The sequence below is a fragment of the Mus pahari genome, chromosome 17 (genome assembly GCF_900095145.1).
Source record: "Mus pahari chromosome 17, PAHARI_EIJ_v1.1, whole genome shotgun sequence".
NCBI lineage: Eukaryota > Metazoa > Chordata > Mammalia > Rodentia > Muridae > Mus > Mus pahari.
In genome coordinates this window covers 5,235,684-5,240,802 of record NC_034606.1, presented here as the reverse complement: position 1 = coordinate 5,240,802, position 5,119 = coordinate 5,235,684, and the positions used below count along the sequence as shown (strand labels likewise).

At 46.9% G+C, this 5,119-nt stretch overlaps 1 pseudogene; it reads left to right on the top strand.

Moving 5' to 3' along the window:
• The first annotated feature begins 2,722 nt into the window (after nucleotides 1-2,722).
• On the top strand, nucleotides 2,723-3,587 carry LOC110335069 (annotated as a pseudogene).
• Nucleotides 3,588-5,119: the final 1,532 nt, after the last annotated feature.

Genomic DNA, 5,119 nt, shown 5'->3' with positions numbered 1-5,119 from the left:
ACCCCTACTCACATATTCAAGTCCAAACTTCTAATACTTCAAATATAACTGTTTTGAAGCTAAGCTCTACCCCCACCCCACCCCTGCTCTTTGAGACAAAATCTCATGTAGGCCAGGTTGTCCTGGAACTCTCTGTCAAGCTGAGCCTGGCCTTGAATTATTATTATTTTTATTTAAAGGTGTTTATTATTTTATGTATGTGGATGTTTTGCCTGCATATATTTCTGTGTAACACGTATGTGTAACGGTTTGGGAGGCCAGAAGAAGGCATGAAATAACCTGGGACAGAAAAGTAATTCAGGTACTTTTAGCCTCTGCCTCTGCCCCAGACTTCCTCCCAAAACTAATGTCCAGTTGTCTGTGAGACTGTGGTCATCTAGAACCCCCCTGAAGAGAATCTATTCCCAAGTTCACTCTGTGGCTGTCAGTTGTGGCCCCCACTGATGGGTGGCTAGAGATGACGTCAATTCCTCACCACTGAGCTCTCCATGGGGCAATTCTTGGTGGGGTGGCTGACTTCACAATGAGCAAGGAATGGATGGGCTCAGTGGAACCCATTAAATTTTTATTCCTTATTTATATTATGAGCTGAGTATGGACTTGTGCATGCTGGGCAAATACCACTGAGCTACAGAACCAACCCTGGCCCAATCTTCTTATAACCCAGCCATGACATTTGGGGTATTCCACTCAGTAGAGGCAAATCAAGAGGCTCAGCCTACACACGAGGGGAGGGAACCGCACACACATGCCCATGCCCGTGCGTGCACACACAACTTCTAGGCAACTCTGATCCCTGGGTGCTGGCCAGAAGGGCTCCCCAGCAGAGCAGTCTAGCATCCTTCTTAGGGGCTCCTTAATTCGCTTAGTGCTAAGCTTAGTTTTGACATCTTCAGTCAAAACAGAGGATTAAGAAGGAGCCTGTAACATTCCATTGCACTAGCAAGAGAGAAGGGAGAGTGTGGGCTCACATCTTGACAGATTTGGCAGCGAAAAGATAACAGGATGTCTCAATGGCTCTGTTTTCCAGTGAACTAGGAATTGTGGTTGCTAGCTAGAATTGAGTCATCGAGGGTGTGGCAAAGATTGCAAACTGAAACACAAAGCCACATTTCCCTGGGTTCCTTTTCCAGTTTATAGAGTGGCCTGACCAGGAACTACATTTCCCAGAATTCTTCATACCCAGGGTACCACGTGAGTAGTTCTTGCCAATAGGGTGGGGGAGAAGCAAACCAAGGCATTTCCTAGGCAGGGAGCCTGGCAAGAGGCTTCTCTTTCTGAGCATAAAGCATTTCGAAACTCCAGGAAGGAGTCACAAGATTAAAAGGCACCTGGACCACAGAAAGACACCAATTAAGAAGACCTGCTCGGTGGCCTATACATAGGCTCCCCAATGCTGTGCAAGAGTTGGGGCCACTCCCCTACATCCTTATAATCAAGTGACATGATTCTCCCATGTCCCTGGCCAGCCCAGAGGGCCTAGGCCATCCTCAGCTGCCGAGCCTCATTGTGACCTTTGTATTCTGTTCTGTGTGGTCACAGACACCTGTGCCTAGCAATATTTCTACTTGACCGAATACCCGAATCTTTTCCATTTATATGCAAGAGATATAGTTTTAAGTAACTTTTTATAGCAATGATACAATTGTATGTGTGCACTCTGAGCTTCTGTGTCCCCTGAGCTCCTTCCTTCCAGTGACCGACTTGCAGGTGGGCCCAGGCCAGGGCTGGAGAGAAAGCTCTGAGACTTGTGGGTTTCTACCTTCAAGTTTTGGACCAAAGTTTTGTTTTCTGCCCGCCTCTGACTGTGCCCAGTTGAGGGGCTGACCTCTAGGCTTTAATGTCCCTCCTGCAGAGCCACTTCCACCCTAGCCTGCTTGTATGGGAGGGGTTCCCTGCACCCTGGTTCTGTGAAAGGCGTGGAAGAGTGTAAATATTTATGATTTTATACCTGTGGGGCTGAGGCGGTGCAGCAGTTTTTTATGGTGACAGATGTATATTTTGGTAACGACCACAGGCTCAGTATTGTCCTGGGGCCAGCCCTGGCCACATCTACCCCATCCCAGATGGTGTATTGGGGGGGGGGGGCTTTCCATTAAAGCAGTTTTATAACCTTAAAAAAAAAAAAAGAAAGGAAAAAAAAAAAGAAAACCTGCTCTGGGTTTGTACATGAGCAAGGAACAGGAATTATTTCTCAAGCCACTGAAAATACAGTTTGATGACGGCAACAGGTGGAGTTACCATAACAATCCGACCTCATGGGCTCGAAACTTGACAAATACCACACCACTGTCAATGAGTTGACACAGGGCAGCTGGCAGTGGGCCGGGCCTGAAGAGTCTCCCTGACCTTGGCACGACACTGGATAGTGGTGACTCATTACATAGTTCCATATCCCGGGATGGGCAGAGCTGCCTAATTGTGGCCCCAGAATCTTAATACAACCCTAAAAGAAAGGTACCCTGAAAATGGCTGAAACCGTTCTTACTGCCACACTCTCACAACTGGGTTTGAAATGACTGTGGCTCCTTAGGGGTGTCGACAGCAGCATGCGTTTATTTGTACTTGTTTAAGATCACGCTAGTCACCGACTCTCCACCCTGACAAGACAATAGGATGCCAGTCTCAGAGTTAGGAGTGCTGCCTCCTCGTCCCTGCGAGTTTCTTCCTGCTGTGAACATCAGGGCTCTGGCCTCTGTCTCCTGACCACCTCCCTCGCGCCATGGCCCTGAAGCAGCAATCTGTGATCCTGCCTCAGCCCAAGAAACCCAGACTGGCTGCTGCCCCGAAGCTGGAGGACAAGTCGGCCTCTCCCGGCCTGCCGAAGAGAGGAAAAGAACAGCAAGAAGCAACTGAATGTATTGATGAAATACAAAATGAAATAGACAGACTTAATGAACAAGCCGGCGAGGGAATTTTGAAAGTAGAACAAACTCTGCCAACTATTTTTTCAGAAGAGGTAAGAATGAATCGCCAAAATCCCAAATTTTTGGTAACAACATTTGTCAACCACCCACAAGTGTCTGCACTGCTTGGGGAGGAGGACGAGGAGGCTCTGCATTATTGACCAGAGTTGAAGTGACAGGATTTGAAGACATTAAATCAAGCTACAAAATAGATTTTTATTTTGATGAAAATCCTTACTCTGAAAACAAAGTTCTCCCCAAAGAATTTCATCTGAATGAAAGTGTCCATCTTCAAAATCCACCGAAATCAAATGGCAATCTGGAAAGAATTCGACAAAGCGCTCAAGTCAAATGCAGCGTAAGGCCAGCAGGAAGCGCCAGCACGAAGAGCCAGCGAGCTTCTTTACCTGGTTAACTGACCATGCTGACGCAGGTGCTGACAAGTCAGGAAAGGTCATCAAAGATGGCATTTGGCCAAATCCCTTGCAGTACTGTTTGGTTCCCAATATGGATGATGAAGAAGGGGAGGCAGATAATGATGATAATGATGATGATGATGATGATAAAGAGGAGGGAGGGTTGGAAGATATGGATGAAGAAGGAGTTGAGGATGAAGGTGAAGATGATGAGGAGGATGAAGGGGAGGAAGGAGAGGAGAATGAAGGTGAGGATGACTACTAGCACTGATGGACTCCAACCTTCCTTTTTCTTTTCTTTCTCTCTCTTTTTTTTTTTTTTTTTTTTTTTTTTTTTTTTTTTTTTTTTTTTTAATTTTCTCCAGTTCCTGGTAGCAAGTTGCAGTCCTTCCTCCCTGTCCCCTGTGCTCAGTCGCCCTGTGCTCAGTCGCCCTGTGCTCAGCCACCCTGTTTTTGAGGTCTCAACATCATGGTTTTCAACTAATTGGGGGAAAAATACCTTGAGCAAAATACAACAGGAAAAGAATCGAGAGAGAGAGAGAGAGAGAGAGAGAGAGAGAGAGAGAGATGCCTCCTGTCCTCCATGTCTCCATGTCTTACGTTTCAAATGCGAGCAGGCCTGTCTTCTGATCAGGACGAGCGGGCAGGCCGACCACCTGAAGGAGCCAACATGGTTCTTCACTCTGCTTTATTTTAGGTCAATGCTAAGAATCTGTCCCGTTCCTGACTACTTGGGAAACCCACCACCTTTAGGACACACACACACACACACACACACACACACACCCCTCCTGCCCAGCCTGAGCATTGGTCAGAGAGCAGCCTGCACCTTTTGGAATAGCAAAGGATGGTAAAGCAGCCTGGGTGAACAGCTTCTCCTTAGCAGCATAAGGCTCTTTTGGAGCAAAGGGTGAGAGCAAATGACCGGTTCCAGGGGTAACAAACAGCCCTGTTGGTAGCAAAGACCAGCATGTCTGCTTGGTTACTGTGACCTGTGAAGATCTTTCCGCTCAGTGAAGTTTGTTCTCTAGCTTCCTCATGCCCTGACCTTGTCACACAAAAATCGAGAGGAGTTTAGTGAAAGTTTCTGAAGCGTGCTAGAGGAACCTTAAGGCCTGTCCTGTTGACGCTTACTCTCCACCCCACCTCCATTTACTTCCTATCCTCTCATCAAATAAGAGATGTCTCTAGTTTCCAGACAACTTTCAGCGGAGCTGAGAGATATAGTGTTGGTGCCTACACCGCCCCCCCCCCAACACCCCTAGGCTGACACTTTTACACTGAGGCCACATGCAGAGTTATGGAGGTGACAGATGATGAGGAACTTCCTGACTGGCAGGTGCTGGTCCTGCCCAGCATCCTCACTCAGCCTTGCCTGCCTCCCAGACTCCTCTCTGAATGTCCTGCTCATGCATGTCACACCTGCATGATCTGCTCTCTAATCCATGTCCCTTAAAGGTAACATAAATGATAGCTGACTGCTTGCTTCCTGTATGTAAACACCAGATAAGAAATGTTTCTTTTTTCTTTTTCTTTTTCTTTTTTTTTTTTTTTTTTTTTTTTTACAATTTATTTTGGCTGACCTTAAATGCACCAGTGTAACCAATGATAAAGTTCATGATCTTTCTTCCTCCACTTCAAAGTTCTGTGGTCCGGCTTGAGCTGCCACGCCTGGTTTATGCTGTGCTGGGGTTGAACTCTGAGCAGGCTAGGGATACTCTACCAATTGAGCTACACCCTGACCTTGTTATAAGGATGTCTTAAGAAATTATAACTCTTAGCCAGGCGGTGGCGGAG